Source organism: Galleria mellonella, unplaced genomic scaffold (assembly GCF_026898425.1).
Source record: "Galleria mellonella isolate WM207_F2 unplaced genomic scaffold, CSIRO_AGI_GalMel_v1 utg64, whole genome shotgun sequence".
In the NCBI taxonomy this organism is placed as follows: Eukaryota; Metazoa; Arthropoda; class Insecta; order Lepidoptera; family Pyralidae; genus Galleria; species Galleria mellonella.
In genome coordinates, this window is record NW_026442133.1 from 919,354 (window position 1) to 945,749 (window position 26,396).

General features: G+C 31.9%; 1 protein-coding gene across 1 annotated transcript in view; it reads right to left on the reverse strand.

Annotated features, from left to right (window-relative positions):
- Nucleotides 1–26,396, reverse strand: part of LOC113512637 (zinc finger protein 235-like) — a 107,224-nt gene that overhangs the window by 3,339 nt on the left and 77,489 nt on the right. The gene's annotated exons all lie outside the window — the stretch shown is intronic.

Genomic DNA, 26,396 nt, shown 5'->3' on the forward strand with positions numbered 1-26,396 from the left:
AGAAATTTAATAATTCATTCGTATTTTTATTGGTGTGGATACCTTTATACATTTATTCCTATTGTTAAACAATATTATTTCATTATTCGAATGGGTTTTTTTATACCACTGAAACAAGCATACGCCCCACCTGATGGTAAGCGGTTACCGTAGCCTATAAACGCCTACAACACCAGGGATATTACGCGTGCTTTGCCGACCCTCAAGGAACCTCTTTACCTCCCTTTTGAAGAACCCCATGTAGTCTCTTGGGAAAACCTCGACAGGGAGCTCATTCCATAACCTGAGTGTTCGTGGGAGAAAACATTTCTGAAACTGGCCTGCTCTTATACTGATTTAATATTAATTTCATCATAAATTGAAGCTGCTGTTTTTTATTATATTATACAGTATGTACAGATATAGAGATTGCATTATTACTACCTGGACTAAGTTATATGCTTAGAAATATTTCTATAGTAATGATTCTATGGCTAATAATGAAGGGATAGTAACATTATTGCTATCGTCATAGCTGACTCAGCAATTTTGTATGAAATCTTATTCGCAATATTAGATTGAATAGAGATCAAGTGCTCTAGTGCACGTCAACCCAATATCAATCAAATTATTTTAAGAATACAGGTAAGTTATTACGCAGAATTTGCAAGTCAGAACACAGGTCGATAGGTCCTTTATCCCTTTTGTGTTTGATACTATTTAATTTATTTAAGAAATTTATTATTTTTATTTCACCGAAATATACTTGTTAATAAAAACATATAAGTTGAAATTAATTTCCATACAACTCTGCCAGTGTGAACGTGAAGAATGTGGAACAAAATTCCGCTCTTATCTTCCAGGGGATACATTGGTAAGAATAAGTAGAACTGGCTGAATTTTCAGGTTTTATTTTTCCATTATATATAATTTGATTTATTAGGGTCGGCCGACTCGAGGAAAGCTAGTTGTGGTACTAAGATGGTCTAAATAAGCACTACTTCACTCGAAATAGCTGGCAAATTGGCAAACAAGCATCAGCTTGTTTGACAATATGTCAAAGTGAGTTGCGTAAAAAAAATTAGTTTGTAGTAGGAAAATTATCTTAATTTGAGCACGTGAGTTCAATTATAGTACAAGATAAGGAAAATATGGAACAAGAAGCTGAAGTTTATTAGCTTATGAGATATGATATAAGAGAATATTTTATCTTCTAATAAAGACAAGAGATCCTAGTCCAGTTACAGTAAATAACTATATAGGATATTAATTTCTTACCTGCTACTTCGTACAAGAGTATGTCAAAAATAGGAAAATAATGAAATTAGACTACTTTTAGATGGGAGTTTCGAGCTAAAACATACCCATAGTTTTTAAAGAACCTTTAAGAACACAACTGTGATTAATGCATCCATTTTTGTGTAATAATGTTTGCGTGATTTCTGAATAAATACACAGACAGGTAGACAAACAGACAAAATTTCAAGAAAATATTCTTTTGACTTCTACTATTCTTATTAAGATCCTTTATATCAATTATTCTTAACAATCTCCCATCTACAGACATTGTCTAGTTACAATTTTATATTTTATTTGATTAGTAAGATCAATCTATTATTACTATTCGGACAAAATTGCTTCATCATCACCATCTTCTCAGCCAATATCCGTCCACTGCTGGACATAAGCCTCCCCTATAGACTGCCATAAAGAACGGTCCTAAGCCACTTGCATCCACTGACTCCCAGCAATGCATTTTAGATCGTCAGTCTATCTAGTAGGGGGGGGGGGGGGGTTGTCCTACACTGCGTTTGCTCGTACGCGTTGCTGTTTAACAAGATGACTTGGTAACGTTTAATTTACTATTTTTCTTCTTTTACAATGAGTGTAAAGAGTCAAAAGAATCTTATAACATTATATATAATAAATTATTCATCTAAATTTAACAAATATAAAAATGTTTTACTGAATTAGGTGTTTGTTAGTTAATTTTAAACTTTTGCGTTGTTTACACATATTTAAATACATTATCGGAACTTAACGTGATGAAAATACTACCTGTAAATTACCTACTTTACCTGTAAACATTTTTCATCGCGCTAAGTCCTGATAGTGTAATTAAAAAAGTCTTTAATGTTTGCGTCATCATCATAATCATTTCAGGATTATCCGTCCACTGCTGAACATCGCTGTTTGAGTGCCGAACGGTTATCACTAGACTCCGAGCATCGATCTATTAATATGCCTGAAGAAGCTTATTTTAATGTCGGAAGACGTAAAGCAAAACGTGCGTGGATGAAATGACAGTCTCAGATTGATGATTAATATGGAAGATTGTATAACTTTTGGTAATAATTTTAGTAATCAACTTTCGAGTGTTGATTATCACATAAATACTAATCGTAGCGGATATAAACCAAATAACCAGAAATAAAAATATTAAAAAAGCATAAAACATAAAAACATGAATATATTTAAAATATGGATACAAATATTTGTTGTGAATTAAATTTAAATATAATATTTGCAGTTGATCATTTTTATGCAAATTATGCGCGATTTTTATCACCAATAAAATTTAAATGATCGTTGATAGCAAAATTTATTATTTAAATTAGGCGTGAGAAAAATTTGTGATTAAATTTTATAAATACTACGGCTACTTTATTAAAATATTATTTTTCAAAAAAACTGATAAACAAGCATATATCAAATAAATATTTTTATTAAGACATCTAATTTAATTTATCTATATGTAACTCTAACCACAATATAAACGTTTGTAAATTTATTTGTTACCTATTGGTGCTTTAATAGCTCCAATCATCATTATGAAATTGAGTGTAGTATTTAGCAAGGAGAAGGTCATAAGTTATTTTTTATCTCAGTCACGCAGATAAATCGCAGGGAATGCTACCTAAATATAAATGGTATATTAAAAAAAAAAAACACTGCAATATCTTTTTATTATACAGTGAAAATGTATTTAAAGAAGAACAAAATAGTACATAATATATAACACATTTCACACATGTTTTTATTACCTTTTTCAAACCGACTTCAAAAACAGAAGGTACTTCTCAATTCGGTCTTTTTATTTAATATTTGTTGCCTCAAAACTCTATTTAAATATTTGTGTTTTTAATTTAAAATATATACTTTCAGAGCTGTGGATTTTTGTATAAAATAAAATAAAAAAAAAAAAAATAAAAAAAAAGATTAGTCTCCTAATTTTTCTTTTACCAAAATCAGTTGAGATTGAAATTTATATTTATTTGCATGGAACAAAATATCATTATTTTTTTTATTAAATACCTATAAATACATAAACATATTTCAAGTACTAGATAAATGTTAGACGCTTCGGAAGATGTATGTCATATGTTCCGAGCGATGTAGTATGCATTAGCCGCTATACGATTAAATCACCATCGTTCGCTTCCGTTACAGTTGTATGCACATTAGTGGGTGGTGTGCGGGGAGCCTAACACGCATTACCAACCATCATTACGGTGACATTAGGAAGCTTACAAATGACCGTTCGAGCGACTGAACGCATTATAATTTTTGGTAATAAAATAATTGTAGATTGCAATTTTTTGGTGGAATAATCCTTGGTATTGAAATAACGAGGTTGATATATAATAAGTATCACCTTTATCAATACTACATACGTTATTTATAGGAAAAAAAAACAAATAAGTAATTAAAGACTTAACAGTCACGTAACTTAATAAACAACTTACAACATTTTATAAATTTTAAAAATAAAAGGTTTCCTCTATGCAATTTCGCGACGTGACAAACGTGTGTACTTGTATATTAGCATTCTACATACGAAAGGGCGGATTGAAGGAACTTTTATTTATTTATACTTTATTGTACGCACTAACAATACATAAAATATGACAGAGTTAAGCGAATGTAAGTAAATCATCCCTAAAAAATTTTAAATTGTTATTCTTTTCGAAGCCACCTATAATCGAATGTCATATTATTTCTAACTGACAACAGATGGCGTTAAAATTAATTATGATGAAAGATTGCTGCACACGAATTTGAGTCGAAAACTCGCGTCATTGTTTTAAAATTTCTACTTACATGAAAACACGAGTAGTGATTACATTTATAAGAACAAAAGACACCGCTGATGGTCGGTAAATGTACGGTGAACGCGGTGTAAATTGAATACCATACCGACATTGTGGCTTCCCATGACTTATTAAACAATAAATTACCATTTTTTGTAATACACAAATGACGGTATGTGGTTTTCTAGAACATTCAGAAACATTTCTAGCGTTGATTTGACCTTTTAAAGAATATTAGAACAATTATTCAATGTCGAATAGTCGTGAAAAAGGTCCTTTAAACTACTTTGAATTGCGATATTGATCAGGTAGATATATCATTATATTAAAATATATTATAATAGTTTGTGAAAAAATACGATTGTCTTTGTATTGTATTTTACAATTTTAATGACCAAGTTTAGCTGAAAATATCTCAAAAACACTCTGTTTCAAACATTTACTTCCAAATCGCTTGTATGCTGAGTAACATGTACATACAGAAACGTCAATTCTATGCTATAAATATTAATAATGTTATCAATACTAATAAAAACCCTTCTAATTTCCTGCGAGGTTTCCTGTTCCATTAAAATCACTCCCAAAAACTTTTGATAAATCATTTTTATTGCACACTGCACCACCCATTTCATTTTCACTATCCCTCTAAATATTCACACCCACAACCAGAACTATAATTAAAATAATACGCCCAAATTAGAAAGTACACACAGGAGGAATATTTTTAACTGAAGCACGGACTTCTGAATTTAGCAGGATAGGCGATACGGCAGCAGCCGCGGCGCAAAAAAATGAGTGCCGATAATAAACCGACCTTTCCCGCTACCGAAATGTTGTGATATATAAATCAATAAACAAAGAGTCATTAGTTGTCTGACAATAATTTCCGTTGGATAAATCACGGTGCCAGCAAAAAACTGGTTTTCGTACTCGCCCAATAAAAGGACGCGTGGAATTTTGCATTTGACTTGAACGATATTGCAACGATATTATAATAAATTTTCGTATACATGATTGGGTTTGATCGTTAACTATACGTGTATGTTAACTATATGTGTATATAATTCATAGGCACGTTAAAAATATTGCAAAATTATATTTTATTGGTCTTTTTTATATTATCTTATATTCGCATATGGGGTCAGCTAAGCCGTTGCACGTCGACCCATCGGGATCTTTTATGCTTCCCCCTGCCTTATTGGTCTTTAGTTCTAACAAATAATTATATTTTATTTTCCGTAGTTTCAAAAATTAAAATCACTATTGTCCTACATGTTATTATCAAAATACTAAATTTAGACATGCATGAAATTCTTAAAGTTTAATCAAGATAAGTATTTCATAGAATATGATGGAAATAAAATCATACTCAATAGACAGTATCGAAGACTAACTGCTCTAATTCTCACTTTATGGTTTTTGTAAACATACCAATTTTTACCCCATGATGAGACATGATGTTTAAAAAAAAAACATTAAAATCATTAATGTACTCGTATTTTTTGATTTGCAAAAAAAATTATATAAGATTTTTTTTTCAAAAATTGACTTTAGCGTTCATAAAATTAATATAGGACAAACACTGGTGGTGGTAAACTACGAATATTTCTATGTAAAAATAGCACATGCAAAATTTGCTTCTTTTTGTTGAAATCGGTTAAAATATTGAAAAAAACACTTTACAATGTTTAAAAACGTTTCGAAATCGGTCTCGGCTCGATAACATAATCGCTCACTCGATCACCGATTCATCCTGTGCCGGACTTGTACAGTGACGTATGCCCAACTGATACGCCTGCATCGCTTTATGGAAATCGAATGCAAATGTGATGCGCCTTGGTTAATTTAACTAAATAAATTGAGGCAACCTGCGTGCAAGGGCTATTATGTTTTGGTACCGTGCTCGTTAGCGTATATTATTACCAGTTTTTTTTTTTTAATTGATCAAAATGGAAAAGTAACTATGGTCTGTGCTCTACGCCTAAAGCAGGCAGGAATAATAGGTGAATATAGGGGGTGGGGGGGGGGGGGGAGAAGGGATTGCTAGTAATGAGGATTAATAACTATTGCAAGCAATATACCCTGTTATATCGACCTCCTCGTGGTTCCCTGTGGAAACCAAAGCGATTGATTTATTATTAAACTAAATAAAGTGCAGGCGGGGTTACCATTCCATTACTGTTTGTAAAAAAAAATAGGTGAGTATGAAATACACTCAGTTGACAGTTGGTGAAACAATGAGGCGTCTAATGCCTATTTGCGACTACACGACATAAGATTTTCATACATAAAATGGCGTGACCAACTCAGATTTACTACAGGGAGTCAATGAATGTTAGTATCTTACTATGACAGTTCCTAATGGTAATCAATGGGAGAAATCATTATCCTGAATAGGACAATTAACGATTGAAATTATTTTATTATTAAAAGTTGATGGCTCGCGCTCAGAGGGCCGAGGCAGCACAGTTAAGCTCACGCTCGCGTCACAGCCGCTCATGACTAAGGAACACGAATTGGCTCCAAACTTTCTTAACTAGTCCAGCTTTCTCAATCTAATTACATGTAAGGTAAACTGGTGGTTATTAAATTGAAATGATGATTATGATTTTTTACACAGGAACTACAGCGTGAGGTTCTTCAAAAGGAGGGTAAAGAGGTTTCTTCAGGGTCGGCAACGCGCGCGTAATACCTATGGTATTGCAGGCGTTCATAGGCTACGGTAACCACTTACTATCAGGTAGGCCATATGCTTGTTTGCCACCTCAGTGGTATAAAAAAAAAGGAAAAATCAGTTTCAATGATGCAAGAGACAAATATGAATTCTCTCATGCGTGATGAACAAAAACTAATTCTCTCTATCAACAATATTCATAGGCCCACTCGTACTCGTGTCGATATCATAAAATTACGCCCATCTATATTAATGTATTCAAAAAACCGGTGGAAACTAATTAATAACCATCGCCCAATTATCTGAAACTCTAGTTAATCAATAATATGGTGTCGGTTAAATCTTGGACTAAGACAAGGAGCATATTAATTGGTACGTCGTATATCTTATGGTGGACTTATGTTATGATTATGAACGTTATGAAGAGGATATTACACTTGCGTCACGTTTGAGTTTATGCCAGAGTTTTATTATAAATTCAAATTACATTAAACGTTGATTATTATTATTAAGAGGAGAGGGAGACTTTGTACAAAAGTCGATTGCTTGGGTACCTCTGTCCCATTCGTGTTTCAACCGTGATGCAGTTGTGTTTGTATGGCTGTGTTTCGGTTTGAAGGGTGGGATATGGCGTGAATTTACCGGGCACGGAGGAATAACATCTGAGTCCTCAGGAATGGCAACGCATGGGGGGTATCATGGGCGAAACAGTATACTCAGTTATGTCTTTGGTACTGCTCATGTCTATAGGCGACGGTTACTATTTTCCATCAAGTGGGCCTTCAACTTGTTTGCCATTCTAAGTTGAATAAAAAAAAACTCTAGTTAATTAATATTGTGGTGTCGTCAAGTCTCTGATTAAGACAAGCACACAGCCATTTTTCACATATCTCGTCATCAGCAGGGAATCCATCCTTATATCCTAACCAGAATGGTTACGTACAGTTTGGTTTCAGATAAGCTTCCTCCTGCGAACACTTACGTTGTGAAATGATCTTCCTACCGAGATTTTAGAGATTACAGCATGGGGTCTTTCAAAAAGGAAGTATTAAGGTTTTTTAAGGGTCGGCATTACGCGTGTAACATCTTTGGTGTCAATCTGTTTACCATCGGACGGGCCGTATGCTTATTTGCAATACATAGTAGTATAAAAAAAGAAAAAGGAGTTTTTAATTGGTATATCGTTGGATATGTCGTAGATCCTCTGTTGGGCCTATGTTATGAAGGGAACGTTGCACTGTGTCACTTTTTAGTTTATGTCTTATTTTTATTATAAATTTTAGTTAAACATGAATTATTCTTAACTCTAGTTTATCAATAATGTAGTTTCTAGTAACGTTTAAATCCTGAACTAAAACAAGAAGTATATTAATGATATATCGTACATCTTCAGGTGGGCTTATTTTATCATTATGATCTTTATGGAGGGTTTTTTTTTGATGGGTGAAAACGGTATAGTAACCCCGCTTGCGCTAACAGGATACGCTGGCAGAGCACCAGTGAAGGGTGATAGATGAGAATGAAAACAGGCCAGTCAGCCCATCATGATGAATTCATCAGGAATTAACCATGACAGTTTCCAGGGAGAACCGCGAGAAGCTCGACCTGTTTGGGTATATTGCTAGCAATGGGATTCTCAGTCTCCACTACTAACAATCCCTTTCCCCCCTTTATGAAGGGATCGTTACACTTGGATCACGTCTGATATTATATATTTAAAAGTACATTATTTTTAACTATAGGTAATTATTAATGTCGTATTGGTTAATTCTTGAAATAGGGCAATGAGTATATTAATAACATATCGTACATCTTGAAGTAGTCTTATTTTATGATTAAAAACATTACAAAGGGATCAATTGATTATTAACTTATATTAAATTTATTTTTAACTTTATTTAAGCATTAAAGTGGTATAAGTTGAATATTGGATGAAAAAAGGACCAATTTTATAATAGAAAAACATATTGAGCACTTTATTCTTTCTTATAAAAAGCTTATATTTGACATTGCAAAGGCAATTGTTGACAAAATTTATGTATCCGATCTCAAATTAATACGATAGGTACTTAATAATCGAGAACACTAACATAGAGACTAAAGTACTAAAGTTTTGAATGTCCAATTTTAACGAATGCCCTTTTAGCTGTTTGTCTTACATTCTTTTTTTTTTAATTAAAATCACAAATTAATCGAACTGTACACGACAAAGTGTGTATCCTCCCTAACACTAGGCTATTTCATTAAGTCACCTTTCCAGAATAATTTAATCAGTACGGTCGGCAAAAGGACGATAAAACATGATTGATAGTGCCGTGCGGATGCAATCGGTTCACGGTATCGAATGCGACTTATTTTGTCGCGATATCTTCACGCGATTTTAATGAAGGGAATCGGCGTGAGAGAGCCGATAAGAGTTTGAGAGTGTTTATACTATTTCATATGCAAATTACGCGGTTTGTGTATTTATTGTTTTTTTTATGAGTATTAGTGTTTTTTTACGCATCTACCGAAAAAAAAAGGTATGATATTTTTTGTGTGTACGTATTTTTGGAACTTTGACGCTTAAAATATTACGATAATACTATCTTAAAAATATAAATAATACGATCTTAATTATTACAAATAGTGGGTACTTGTAGTTTTGTCTTAATCGTGGAATTATTATTATACTATAAAAAAGACCTTATTTTCTTACATATAGAGAAAAAAATTATTACATAAAATCCTTATGAGTCATTTAAATTTCCGAATATCCGATCAACTATAATCCGTGCGGTGGTGGGAGGACCGACTCTTGCCTCTATCAGATTTTAGTATGTTCGTCGTAATCGACAAATTTAATACCTGTGATACATATATTTATATTACATTAATATCTAAGTTATATAAAGTAGATAAATTAGGTTTAATATAATCAACGTAAAATAGAAAACTAAAGTATTAAATACTTTTTGATGAGTTTTAATGAAATGGAGTACATTTCTTTTAGACATAACGCTGGTACATTTACTAACATTGCTGTATTTTTTTAGCGCTTTTAAAAGACAAAAAATAAATTTCTAACATTTTTAAGCATGAGAATATTTTTCATACTATCAGTTACTTTACCTCATTATAGCTATTATTAATTATATACCATGATTATTAGAAGCAGAAGAAAAAACAAATACATATATTCTGGTACATGATCTCATAACTTAATAGATTTCTTGAGTAGTACATTATAACGTTAAAGCAGTGATTAACATCGAGTAAACATCAATTAATTATTGCCACTTTCAATCGCGATACTAAGGAGAAAGGAAGGGTACAGCTCTATCATCGCTTGCGCTCATAAATAATTTATTTTTGTTACAGAATAGTGTTGGCTAATTATCGATTATTAATTAATCGATAGTTTTCACCCAAGAATAATATAAATATAGATTGGATTCGATAGTTCAATCGATATCTAGATTATTCTAAAAATTAATTAATATATCAATCAATCTATAAATCGACATTATCAGTATAATATTCAAATAAAATAAACAATTACGATATAAATTTTATACCATAATCCAATAATGTTGTAATACTAGCGATTATGTATAAGCAATACTATCGATTAAAACACTGAACCGATATACGATTCAATATTTTTAATACTATGAATTTAAGTAGTATTGTCATGTCTACTATAGACAACTCTTTACTCATATAAATGTAATGAGTTTGTTTGTTTATTACATCTTGGATACTATAATCGCTCACATAATTGTCATGAGATTAAGCACTTGTAGCATTTAGGCTGGACGTAAGCTACTTTTATTCTGTTAATACATACCGTTCACATGGAAAAAGTCTCAGGTAAAAATGGCTTTAAAAAAACGATTAATTAACAATCCACTAATTGTTAATAACCGATTCGATTGTATTATGGATTACATAATTGGTTATTAAATTATTTATGCCTCCAATTAAACTATCGATTTATAATCGATACATAACGATTATTAGGCAACACTATTACAGATTGTGCTAAAAGCGAGCCAATAAATCAATATAGGCTTCAATGACGATAACAACATCTGAAAAAAGTAGACATGCGTGCTATGTCACTACGTAGGCGTTTGATACAAGTTCTTTATTAAATTATTAGCGTATTTTGTACCTTGTGTCAAACGTTTTAAGATTGATTTCAATTATTATTGTGTATGATTTGTAAATCATTTTAAGCATACGTATTAAGTATTGAGTGACATCCGAAAAGCCGGTACTTAACCGGTACGGCAAGTTATATTTTAATATTCTTTTCATCGAGCCGAAAGTGTGAGATAGTGTCAAAAACATCTATTTAGATAGTATGTTATTAGTTATGTTTGAATTGCAATGGATTTTTGGGCGAATAAAGAATTTGGTATAGTAAGGTGTTTAACACTTTTGATTGCATTCTAGTCGGAGTTGCTTACATGAATAATGGGAAACTAAGATATCAATTTAGCATTACATTTTCTGGCAACTTAAAAATACATTTTTATGCTGGATTTGTTTAGTCTATTTTGATAAGAAAATCGTAAAAATATAAAAATGTAATATTACTAGATAACTCAACCGTTATTGTTTTATCTACTTACCTAGGCCACATTTTTTGTCAAGGTATAAATCCCATTTATTAAATTAAAATATATATATATATATATATATATATATATATATATATATATATATATATATATATATATATATATATATATATATATATATATATATATATATATATATATATATATATATATATATCCTTTTGGAATAAATCTACTTAGATATATAATTTATCGATAAATATAAATACCAAACTAAGATGCAAACATCAAGACGCGTCATTATAATTCCATAATATACCTGGCATGTGACGATAGCGAGTGGTCTTTAATAAAAAAAAAAATAATTCGAACGCTAATTTATGCACCATTAAAAGCTACCAAGATAAATCATACTCAATCACATATTGTCATGTAAATCGCAAATCACAATACAATAGCAAAGTCCACAGTCTATCATTATAAGGAAGTTCATAAAATCATTGTATAATTGACACGTCGCGTTTTTATATTCTTTTATCATTACAGCGCACTCCACTATTGCGTATAATGGAATTATCTGCACGTATTCCTTTGCCTTATTACAGAAAAAAAAAAAACAAAAATGGCGGAGCCACACGCGCGCCGCTTGATTAAAACGAATTATGATTGTTTGAAATACAAGTCATTATTTGTAGATCAACTGTATGCAGGTGTGTCGCGCACGCAATATCTGATGTTACTTTGATAATATGCACTTTTATTTTAATAAAAGGAAAGCGTTTATAGGAATGTCTTGTAAATGGACGTGTAGCCATTTTGTAATGTATAAAAAGCAGTCCCATAATTCGAAACGGCTTCTGTGCTAAGGGCTCTGAGAAACTGTAAGCCACGGTGGGTACAAATTGATGGTATGCGTAAATGGTCTTATATGGTGTGCGGAGCGTGTGTGAAGCTGACACGTATAAGGTTAAAGTATCGTACCTAAAAAGTCCGTGTAAAATATGTTTCTGGTGTAACGAGAAGAATGGTAATAGTCTAGTTGTGTCCTTAGTTAGTAATACAAGCTCAATTAAGTGAGTAACAACCAATTTGTCTCGGACGTTGCTTATATCTACTAGTGTCGATACTAGAAGATAAAAAAAGTGTAATTTTTTTTAATGAATCTAGTAGTAGAAATTGAAAATAAAAGCCAGAGTTCATAAAATTAACTAGGAAGTAGGTATACTTTTTTCTCTATACCACGTTTATGTCTATAAATAAAAGCTTGGAACACGCAGTTTAAAAAATGTAATCAGAATGCAAGAAGAAATTAATCAATAATAAAAATCTAATAAAACTAAACTTTTAAATAATAAAAAAAATTCAAATCGCATTTTTGATACATATTTATATATATTCTAATTACGATATATACATTTTTAAGCACCAAAAATCGTATACAAAATTTCCGCTTAATCAAAAAATTTTCAAAAATTCAAGGGTAAATATTTCTCCCGTACCTATATACGAGTATAAGAAAGAGAGTCAAGTAAATGACAAAATACAAAACAAAAATCAGTCATAATTTTAGCATAATTTGTAAATTAAATATTATATTCCAAAACAGTCTTCAGGAATAGCTACGAATGAGCGCTATCATGTAAGACACAGTATGCTCTGTTAAAGCCTATGATACTGTTTATATCTATAGGCGACAATTATTACTTTCCATCAGCTGGGCCGTCAGCTTGTTTTCCATTTAAAGTTGCATAGAAAAAAACGTGCGTCCGTAAAATCGTATAGTACTTTATCATTAGTATTCCAGTTACCATGAAATATATTATTTCCGCTTGGCAAAATCTGAAAATTATAACAAGTTATTCTAGCAAAACACAAAGGAACGGGTTCTGAGCAGACCGTAATTCAAAAATACAGTATCACCGTTCAAAACAATAACAAAACATTATTTCCATACAAACTAAAATAACAAATCATGTGGAACTAGTAGACTTCTGTGTCATAAATTTCAACTTTCTCATACATTGTCTATCGCGTTGTTTGTATGCCTTTCATTTTGCTCTACATTATAGAGGTATAAATAAAATCGGATCTCTCTATATTTTATACCGTGATAATGGTTTTATGTTGTATAAATAATTAAAAATTGTGTCCCAAAAAAAAAGGGACGTAAATTGTGATACAACTAGTGATATTGATCTAAAAATTAAAGTACTTTAATTGATTTTGATAAAATTTCTATGAGACTAATCTATTAAAATAAAAATAGAATTTTCTAAATCGATTTAGAACTGAATCTGTCCTATTCGTGTTTCAACCGTAAAGCAGTTGTTTGCATGGCTGTGTTTCGGTTTGAAGGGTGGGATATGGCGTGAATTTACAGGGTACAGAGGAATTACACCTGAGTCCTCAGGAATGGCAACGCATGTATATATATGTAAGGTATCATGGGCAAAACAGTATACTCTGTTATATCCATGGTACTGTTCATGTCTATAGGCGACGGTTACCACTTTCCATAAGGTAAGCCGTCAGCTTTTTTGTCATTTTAAATTGTATAAAAAAAAAACTGACAGAGTTATAAGGTAAAAAAACATGAATAAGTAATACAATCGAATTGAGAACCTCGTTCGTTTTAAAGTTGGTTAAAAATTGTTAATAATCAAGATATTATATATTAATTAGAACTTAATAAGTATATAACAAATTGATATTAATAATAATTTTCCATCAATCTTATACAACTATTTGCATGCCATTAATGTGACTGAGATATGTTTACTGACCAGGATAAAAATTAGCCTACTACTACAGTGTGGGATGGCGATGGGTATAGGATCATTTGGATATCCTATATAGTACGTATATATACTAAATTTAATAATGCTTGTTTAAACTATTAAGACGTCATGTCATAAAGTAACAAACAAACTTACTTTCACATTTATAATATTAGTAAGGATGTATTAAAAATGCTGTCAAGTAAGCATCATACACGAATGACAACATTTCTCTGAAAGTTATACCAATAAAATACATTAAAGGACTTCCTGTGCTTATAGCCGTTTTCTTGATTCTGTCGCTTCGTTTATATTTAAGCAATGTAGTAAAAATGCGCTCAAGGCGTTACTTGTTTAGGAAGTCGTCGACGGTAACTAATTGCGAAATAGCTTTTAAGTGTATGTTGAATTTTTGTATGTACCTTAGCAGAGGGAGACTTTGTACAAAAGTCGATTGCTTGGGTACCTCTGTCCCATTCGTGTTTCAACCGTGAAGCAGCTGTGTTTGCATGGCTGTGTTTCTTTTTGAAGGGTGGGATATGGCGTGAATTTACTGGGTACAGAGGAATAACACCTGAGTTCTCAGGAATGGCATGGCAACGCCTGGGGGGTATCATGGGCGAAACAGTATACTCTGTTATGTCCATGGTACTGCTCATGTCTATAGGCGACGGTTACCACTTTCCATCAGGTGGGCCGTCAGCTTGTTTGCCATTCTAAGTTGTACAAAAAAAAAAACAAAAAATCAAATGTATGAAGTTTGTCGTCGTTTCAAACTAGCTACCGTTGAGTGCCAGTGGACTTCCTTTTATTCTTTCACAAAGTACGGTGTATTTTCTATAATAGTTTCAACGTTATATATAATTTTATATCATTAAATATATTTTAATTAGGTATATTTATTTAACATAGCTGGACGATTACCCAACTTTTCACCTATAAGCGAGAAGATTGCATATGTGGGGATATAAATGTATAATAATAAATTAATAACTCCCACACTTTAGATCTTCTTTCGAAATTGTTACTGCATAGTCGCAATTTATACGAAAATTGAAGTTGGAATCGCATTCAAAAATATAAGATTAATATTCCAACTGGACATGGAAGATACTAATTAGAGACTATTAGATCTTATTGTCAATTTTTAATAGAATCTGTAAAATATTTTTGATTTGTTAAATTATCGAATAGAGTATTCTATAGACCGGTATGCCGTGACTGGCTTCATAAAAAAATACCTATCATACATATGTATATGTATAAATTATTTTAGGACCTAAAGTAACTTGTATGTGATAAAAAATAAATAAACACTTACAAGCTGTTACAATTAATTATAGATATAGTATGTACTTACTATTATAGTATTATTATTAAAGCTGAAGTGGCAATGGACTAGCCATACAGCTCGAAGAACCGACAACCGATGCGGAACAAAGATTCTTGAGTGGCGACCCCATACGGGCAGTGTAGGAGGATCTTCCACAGTATGGAGTGGGGGGTCCTCTTACACACAGACCTCAAATACAGGGAGTCAGTTGATGCAGATAGCTCACAAACATTCCTTATGGCAGTTTGTTCAGCAATGGATAAGCAACAGCTGATATCATGATGACGAGGTATGTACAACAAAAAAGGTTCTTGTTGTAAATCTTTATCCATTTTATATAGATAGATAGATGTTATGTTCATGCTACTGCTCATGTGTATAGGCGACGGTTACCACTTTCCATCAGGTGGGCCGTCAGCTTGTTTGCCATTCTAAGTTGTATGAAAAAAAAAGTTATGGGTTATATCCGTACTGCACTCATATCTACACAAATTGATGGCGGAAGATTTTATCTATTTATATATCAATCACCTATAACAGTCGGATATATCTATTCTTTTCAAGTGGGTGCTTCATTTCAATATTATATATTGGGCAACCGGTATAAGTATAACACATTTTTAATGTACCAATATATGGATATTGTAACTATATAATATGTAAAAAAAATATTTATATATCTTAAAATTATGTACCTTTTAAAATAACAGTGTAAATACAGATATCAATTTTAACTGAACAACGGACCTTGCATTTACACTAATTACAGATGCACACAACATTTTCTTAAGACATCGATTACACATTAATAAAAATTGACACCAACAGAACAATGAGATATTGCTGTGCATTATTTGTTCCTATTTTACACATAAATAAATTACACGTTACGTCTACAACTATTAGGAAATACAACTAAACATTCCATTGTGGTATTACCCGCAATATACATTGTTTCGCATTAACCCATTTCTGTCAATTTGACACTATCAACGAGCATCTAAAAGCAAAAACCGTAATTAATGTTTACGTCATCAATTATAATGTGTGTGTAATTAAAAAATGCCTCCTGATTTTTTATGCCCCTATAAAGGCAGGTGTATCGAACACCGGCTTTTTTTTTTTACTTTTAATGATAATATAAAATGTATAGCATCCATCGTAAAGTAGGTAATGACTGTAGTAGGTGTAGACAGGTAATGTACAGTGCAACAGTTGAAATTACAAAGAAACTATTGCATTTTATTGGATCATTTGATTTTATCGTGCGTTTTTGAACTTGTATGAAATGTGGCAAGTATGGAATAATTGTATGTCATTACAAGAAAATTTTAAGTACTTTATACCTTAAGATATTCTTATCCCTTTGTATTTTTTTTTAATTATAGTCGTTTGATTTTGGATACTTATATATTATATAATTAATTTTTTATATTTTTAAATTTAATTTCGTATATAATTTTGATTACTGAAATGTTACTGCACAGTCATTTATTATATTATCATCGTCATCATTTCAGCCATTACCTGTCCACTGCTGTACATAAGGAACGATCCTGAGCCACATACATCCAGTGACTCCCTGCAATGCAATTTAGGTCGTCACTCCATCTAGTGGGGGTCGTACTACACTTCGTTTGCTCTTACGGGGTCGCCACTCAAGAACCTTTAGTCCTTATTTATTATAAAATGACAATTAAATTATTTAACTTACAATATCATTATTTATTTTTAAATTACTTTCTACTTGTATGAGTAAACACTATAAATACTGTTGATATAACAGTGAGTTTACTTTTATTACTGAAGGACAGATCCATTTAAATAAATGGGAACAATATATTACATGGTCACAATATGACCATCACTGGAGGCATTGACGAACACAAATCGCGCTCTCATCTTGGACTACAACCTGGTTAGCTCCTCGTTACTCTTAAACTATGACCCGAAATATAAGAGAACGCGGGTGTAAATATTTTAATATTTTTACTGTACTATATATAAAATTAGTTGACTAAGCAAACTTTCTTCTGTACTCGATCGCCAATTACTGGATAAAATCTTTATTTATTGAGACAAAAAAATTGTAGATTCTTCAAGTTGAAGCAAAAAAATTTATTAAAATCGGATAAACGGTATCGGAGATTAGCGTGAATGAACATTGTGATGCACAAGATTTTTATATATTACGTAGATTATATTTTGTACTTACTGCACAAAAACCACATCGATTAAATAAGTATTTATTATGGTGTATCGACCTTTTCAAGAAATTTTACGTCGTTAATTAATTAAAAAAAAAATGTTTTTATACCACAGAGAACAGTAAAGAAGGTGACGTAAACGGCCATTCTTATAGCAGTAACCATCGCCTATAGACGAACATCACCACATAGATTACATAGAAAGACTTCAGAGAATACTTAGTGACATCTGTAGCATATACCTCTCAGGCATTACCATTCCTGATGACTGAAAAATTATAAAAATTCCTATACTACGCTAAACATATAATATAATTAAAAATGTATGCGATTGAAAGTTTAAAAATTAACCTCGTATAGAACATAATATAGAGACACTTAAAACTATTATAAAGTACAGAGTACAGAACAATTAATTGTTTTAAATAATAAATAAAGAAACAAAAGAATAATTTATTCCGCTTTTGCGTGTAACTTAGACCATACAACATGCTTTGTGTGGCCAGTAATTGTGAAGGCGAAATGTTGTGCTCCGTCAAGTTACAGACAAACAGACGGACAACAAACAAATGACGGTGCTTTAACGAGCTGAAAAGTGTCAAGTGGATATGCTAAATTTGCTAAAGTAGTGAACACCTTAATAGGTACCTCCTACTTTAAAAAATTAAGTAAAAATACTCCTTTGTTCTAAAACTTGTTGAACTTAGCACTTACTATGTAATATACATATACATTATGTATTCTTTCTTAAATATCACCTAGGCCTTACTACGGATGCCAATTCATCTGCCAAGTATGGCAACTACTGGAAAATCCCCCAATAGGGGGAGGCCTATGTTCAGTAGTAATTAACGGCTAACATGTTATGGCATGTCTTTTTTTGATGGGTGAAAATGGAATGGTAACCACACCGGCGCTAACGGGATACGCTGGCATGGCACCAGTGAAGGGTAATCGATGAGAATGAAAACAGGCCAGTTAGCTTATCATGATGAATTCATCAGGAATTAACCATGATAGTTTCCAGGGGGAACCGCGAGGAGGTCGACCTGGTTGGGTATATTGCTAGCAATGGGATTCTCAGTCTCCCTTTCTCCCCGGAAAGAGATTGTTAATAATGGAGATTATCATGGTTAATTCCTGATGAATTCATCATGATGGGCTAACTGGCCTGTTTTCATTCTCATCTATCACCCTGCACTGGTGCTCCGCCAGCGTATCCCGTTTGCGCAGGCGGGGTTACCATACCATTTTCACCCATCAAAAAAAAAAACTTTTCCCTCTGTTATGTTAAAGAATGTTATCTTTTTAATTATCAATATAATACAACACGAGGGTAGTTATAAAAGAAATATTTATTCTGTAGACATGTTATATATTATTATATCTATTGTAAGTAGGTATCGTACCGTCACAGCGCTCGTATTGTATGGCGCATTGTTATTCAGTTTCAACTATCTTACACAGGTTTGACAGTTGAAAAGCTTTTATCAACTAGCTACCCAACCTGGTACGGCATCACCAGGTTAATGTTTTAGACCTTAGATTATATAAATAGAGCGTCACCATATAAATGCATCTAGAAAAACGGCTCAAGTTTTTCATACAATTTTGCGTGATAAATAATTACGAGTGATTTCTTTATAACTTCTATATTTATTTTGTCTTATAAATTTTATACCTTTTTAATGCGCAAAAACTCATTTCATTTATTAAATAATTAAATATAGATACGTCAAGGTATATTATGTGTGTAAGTACAGAACAAGTAAGTATAGAACACTAATAAAAAAGAATGAGTCAGCTAATTAACTGACAAAAAGTTTACTCGTTTTTCAGACTCCATGCTCTATCTCAAAAGTCGTTTGCTTGGGTACCTCTGTCCTATTCGTGTTTCAACCGTAAAGCAGTTGTGTTTGCATGGCTGTGTTTCGGTTTAAAGGGTTGGATATGGCGTAAATTTACAGGGTACAGAGGAATAACACCTGACTCCTCATGAATGGTAACGCATGGGGAGTATCATAGATGCAACAGTATACTATGTTATGTCCATGATACTGCTCATGTCTATAAGCGATGGTTACTACTTTCCATCAGGTGGGCCGTTAGTTTGTTTGCCATTCTAAGTTGTATAAAAAAAAATATCTATATAATCTAAGATTTTAAAACACACTCACAAAAATGAAAAATCTATAATAAAATGTATAACTAAACTAACTATTATAAAGTAATAACTAAAAAATAAGCAGTATATAAAAGTAGCTTGTTGTGTGGTCCCGGTATAGAATGGGCTACTCCTTTCTGTCCCGTAAGTGTCGTAAGAAGCGACTAAGGGAACTTAAGAATCAAGGGATGGGCAGCAGCATCCCTCTTAAAATATCCCCAAAACATAATTGCGGTTGCGAACCCCCATATCAAGCGTGATAACTGCTGGCAAAGTTCCTCCTTTTGGGGAAGGTCTATGTTCAACAGTGGACAGTTAACGGCTTTTGTGATGATGATGATATAAAATTGACCTTAAAAAAACTTACTTTACCTTACTTTTTTCGACAATAAATACTAAAATTTGATAATTGTGTTCTAATTTTAAAATATACTATATTTATTAATAAATTAAAATAAAAATGTTTTTTCTGTTTATTATAAATTAATCTGTACAGTTTGCGTATTTGTATCCAGTATAAGGTAACCCTGTCCGTGACCAATGCGTTACCAAAATTCTTATTCCCACGTATGGTCAAGGAACCGTATCGCGAAGACGATACTGAAGAAGTGTTAGCCACCAGACCGTGTCTTCACACGGTCGTGTGTGAACCCATGCTATATGAGATGCCCGGAGCATGGCCATGACGCACCTACATATCGTATTGTTAATTAATATATTTTCAAATTTAGAATAGATAAATATTTGTTCACTAAAAATTATAAAAAAATAATTTAATCATATTATAATCATGTTTGTCTTTATCATCATTTGTTATTTATTTTATTAAATATTTAACATTTATTCAATAAATTATTTAATAAATAAATATTATGTTTAAAAGATTTGAATCAAAATGTATCTGTTTATTCCTACACTGCACTAATATTAAAAATAATTATAAAGTAACTTTCATGTATAAAATTTATAAAGTTTGCAAAAAAAGAAATAAAAAGTGTTATCTTATCTTGAAAGTAATTGTTACAGACAAATTTTCGTTACAAAAAAAATTTCAGTTCCTAACAGTGCAATGTATTATTTATTTATTAAAATAACAAATATTTAATAAAATATATAAATTATAAAATAAAATTTCAACATAAGCACTAATTTCATTTATTTATTTTTATACTTAAAATCAATGTTACAATTAATAGACAGAGACGGACATCTTAAATCAAAATATCATTGAATTTTTATTCTTGAATTTGCTGTATGTGAACATTATTAATAAATATTAAAAAATACTAGCTTTTTATCCGCGATTTTGTACATGTGCACAGATCAATATAAAAAGTAGTCTGTCATTCTCGATCCGTTATTCATAAACAAATAAACAAACTCATTTTCACATTTATAATATTAGTACAGGTTTACATAAGTTACGCAGTTACCCAACAATGAACAAAAGGATTTACATTTCTTACTTTAAATCACTGAGACCGCCCTTTGAACTTTTACGTCTATATTTCAATCTGCACTTCATGTTACTGTATTTCACTTGAGTTTTCTAATTGTCTTTTTTATGTTTTTGGTACAATAAAGTATTAAATAAATAAATAATAAATAAATTATTATAAATAAAGAATTGTATCAACTTGCGTAAGTGGCCCATTGTCAATAGTCTCAATTGGTCACAGTGCCTGACCATAGGGTGAGTTCCCACGTTGACTTGACCCGGTAATTTATTGGCCCCTGCACTTCACCTTAACTACTTTACCTGGGACCGCAGGTGCGTCTTAAGAAACCAGGGTTGACTAACCTTTTTTTTATTATAATAGCAATGCCGTTTTTGGACTTGTTGTGTATTGTTTTAGACATCTTTCTGTATAATATAACCTATTATTATTTTGATTACTAATAAAAACAAAAAAATTGAAGTTGATAAAATAATTATTCTGTACAAATAATCTCTAGACATAATTGCATTTGTAAGCACCTTAGTATTTACAAGTGAAATTTTTTGAAATAAATTAGTTAAATAATACAGGTCTTATTTTATTTATTTAAAAGACCTTCAGTAGTTTGCTGTTTCCTTGTATATTACGCGATATGTTTTCCAGGACTGAAAAGGACTATAAATTGTAAATAAAACAATAATGTAATTGTTTTCTTTTACTTATAATAGTAGTATATTTTAAATCTTTTATCACTGTAACTAAGAACAAAATTATTAATGTCCGTCTCGATTGGCAAAGACGAAAATTGCAAAAAAAAAAAAATTGTTCTTTCGCGGTCGCAGCCCTGTGATCACTCACCGTGCGATGTTGTGTGATTTTCTTAAGACTTGGACACATGAGGTCATAGTTAAATAAGTAAAAACTTAGGTGGGGCGTTATGGGAACTGAGCACAGTAACATCACCGTATAATGTGCAGCAAGCTTTACCGAACCGTAGTACAGCACTTTGGAATAAATTATCATCTCTTAAAAGATGGATAATTATGTTTTTAGTGCTGTTCACATTGTTTATGGATTATGTTTTTTTTTTTTATGTGAGATTAAGATTTTTTGTTGAATTTCTTTTTATATTCAGTTCAGAGTTCGAAACTATTAAAATTCAAATTAATACGTCTTTTATTTTAAATAGCATAGTTTTATGAGAATTATATTTAGAGATTGTAATGAAAGGAATAAATCCAAACATCATTATCATTCCCTCAGCCATTATCTGCCTATTGCAGAATATATATCTCTTTCATAGACTGCCATAAGGATTTTTTTTTTAAACAACTTATAATGACAAACAAGCTGACGGCCCACCTGATGAAAAGTAACCGTCGCCTATAGACATGAGCAGTACCATGGACATCACAGAGTATACTGTTTCGCCCATGATAACCCCTATGCGTTGTCATTCCTGAGGACTCAGGTGTTATTCCTCTGTACCCAGTAAATTCACGCCATATCCCACCCTTCAAACCGAAACACAGCCATGCAAACACAACTGCTTTACGGTTGAAACACGAATGGAACAGAGGTACTCAGACAGAGGAATGGTTCTAAGCCATCAATAAAATAAATAATCACAAATAATTTATAATTTTTACATTGTTTATGGTATTCTTTGAAATAATCGATCTATTTGAACATCTAAAAGAAAGAAAGCATAAATAAATATTAGCTGTGGTCCCGGCATAGAATAGGCCACTCCTTCTTATCCCGTGGGTGTCGTAAGAGGCGACTAAGGGAGAGCGAGAGATGGGCGGCAGCGTCCTTTTTCAAAACATCTCTAAAGCCTAACTGCGGTTGCAAATCTGCCTACCAAGTATGGCAATTACTGGCAAAACTTCCTAAGGGGAGGCTTACATTCAGGAGTGAACGGTTAAGGGCTGATATATATTATGATGATAGTCATCTAGTCATAAACTAAGCACAGTATATATTATGTTTGAAACGAATGTATTTATGGAAATTTGTTACACATAAATTTATGATATAGATTAAAATACAATATAATACATACTCTATTTAACAAAAAATAAATATTATTAATAATATAGAAGAGTGTTACAATTGTATTACATAAAAGCCATTTTTGGATCTAATTTAATAGAAATATTTACTCAAATATTTTCTTACAAGTCAGAGACGTATGTACAGATAGAATAAACAAAAAAATTGAATGTTTCAATTAAAAATTCATAGCATAAGATACCTACTACAAATTTCAAGCATTATACATGGGCATCAAAGCCATATTTACGTGTAAAACGCACTTATCGTATGTCTTACAAATAAGTATTGTTCAATCAGCATATATAAATATCAATTGTAACTTAGTATATTATACTTTAAAAGCAATACTTTATATATTACACCTTTTTTAAGTTTATTACAAAAACCTGTCAATATCACACTTGAAATGATTATAATTCATACATTTTTTACTTATCTCCAACTGAAAGGGGAAGTCGCAATAAAATGTATGAAAATAATGATTCAACAGCGAACCGAACTGTCAGAAGCGTAACCGATCTCCATTTTGTATGGTCATATATGCACTTACCGCTTTTTACAATTCATTTCTCAGCTTGAGAATATTTAATATTTCACATTCCTATACGTTTTTACTTGTGCCCTTTGTATATTTAAATTAAACTACATTTGAGGTAACGATCCCTTATATTTCAAATAGTTTTTATCAATTTGCATTTTTAAGAATTTCTTACACTTCGAGTACTGTGGAGGTATTTACAATTGCAGGAATAAAAAGCGGTCAACACTTTATTCTGAACATAAGGAGTGTCTCTGGGAAAGTTTATTTTTATGTAACATAAGGGTCTGCATAATCTTTCAAAAAATTTAAAAGTATATTAATATTTACTAAACGATAATATTTAGAAAACATACGTGCATAATAAACGTAACTTTTAAATATATTTGCTTTGTAGTTAACTTGTTAGTTTATTACGGTTGAAACTGCTTTTTGAACTAGACAGTAGAATCAAATATATCTAAATACTACACACAACAACAGTACACAAACTATTAAAAAACATTATATACATTGACTTTCTAGCAAAATTGTCTAGTTGCGTTCTAAATACTTGTATATGAAATTCTATTGTGAATGATAAAAAACACACATAATATCTACTTGTATCAGCCATGAACTGGCTACTGTGCATAGGCCAAGGGGAATTTTGCCAGTAGCTTTGATAATTTCTTAAGAGGGGTACTGCTGCTCATTCCTCGAACATTAAGTTCTCTTAGTCGCCTCTTACAACAACTACGGGAAAGCAAAAGGTATACCTACTCAAAAATGTCATAAACTTGTAAAGAATTCAGTACCACAATAAAATATTCACTTACATAATTTTCACAGTGAAAAACATAATTTTATAGGTAGATAAAACTTACTAGGATGTACGAGTCGTATGAATTATTACTAGAAAAACTGTAATAACTCGCCCCATTGTTTTTCCATCAAGGATAACGTGTTTTTTTTTATAGTTTCGTAAATAGTTCGCGTTGCATGTAAGTTTCCGTGTTTGTGCAAGGCAAAAGGATTTAATGGCATTGCACACCATCAGTTACGATATATTTTCAATGTACTATAGAAATGTGACTAGCTTTGTCTTTTACGTGACAGTCACGCGGAATATTCACTAATATTATACCTACTCATACATTTTGGATGAAGCTTCGCTAACTGTACTAGCCACGACTCACACGTACAACGGCTCAAATGAGAGGCTTAGTGCGGAAATGAGAGGTGAATTTACATTTTACTCATAAATTTGACCAATTCACCGAACGCGTCACCGATTTTTTATATCGTTAGGATATTGTAAGTGGTAACAAAGCACAATATGTCCAGCAATGAAACATAGGAATATTTCTAACTAATATGCACTGGCCGTATGCTCCTGGTATAAAATAGATCACTTCTCTTCATCCGTGGGTGTCGAAAAAGGTGATTAATAGGACATAATGGTTGAGGGATGGGCAGAAGCGTCCCACTTAAAACATTATCAAAGCAAACTGCGGTTGCCAACCCGCCAAGTGTGGTAACTGTTGGCAATACCCCTATGGGGAGCTAAATTCAGCAGTAGAGAGTTAATGGCTGATATTATCATCATCAATAGGCATTGTAATATCTACGGCGAGACAGAGTTACTACAAAAAGGTATCAATCGTTCCAATTATTAGAATCCAATAAAAACCTTGCATGCTCTGCTACTATTGATTTTTTTACTGTTGCGTGTTCATACTGATGTACTGTAATCCGATAAATACGTAAATAATTCAGAAACAATATGTTTACTCCGCTTTATTTCCTATATATTTACATATTTAATGGTCTGTCAACGTGCTTCTTTTTTTTTGAAATGGTGACTTTCAAAACTTTTCCATTAAATTATATTAATAGTAAGATCCGAAAAAAATTTTTGTTTATACCACTGAGGTAGTAAACAAGTGTACGGCCCAAGTGTGTAAGCGGTTACCGTAACTTATGAACTACTGCAATACCTGGGTCTTTACGCGTGCGTCGCCGACCCTGAAGAAACCTTTTTACTCCTTTTTTGTCTTGGAAAAACCTCAACAGGGAGTTCTTTTCATAATCTGAGCGTTTATGGGAGGAAGTATCTCTAAAACCGCTACTCAACCATTTTGACTCGATGGTATGGAGGTGAGCTCCCTGTCAGTGGCATACTACTATGTACTATGGTAGAAAGCCTATTCATCATTCACAGTTCATTGTACCAGCAATAAAACATACATATGTGAACACACACACATATATATAAATATAAATAAATCTTTAAACTTTTGCAATTTCTTGTAAAGCCTACAAATAAATTTTGTTTTACAACAAGAAGTTTCTTACTCCGTAAACTAAGAAAATGATAACTTCAATTTAGACGAGAGTAAAGTGTTCATTCGGTCCGAATACGTCCGAATCGAGACCCTCCTTCTTTGGGAAGTCGATTGAAAAAAGCACGGACGAATCAAGAAATTCTTCCTTTTAGAAGTCGCTCAACTAAATTGTAAGACGAAGTTGTACTCGTAATGTAACTAAATAAAAGTTTTTATTTAATTAGCATTCAGAATGACTGTA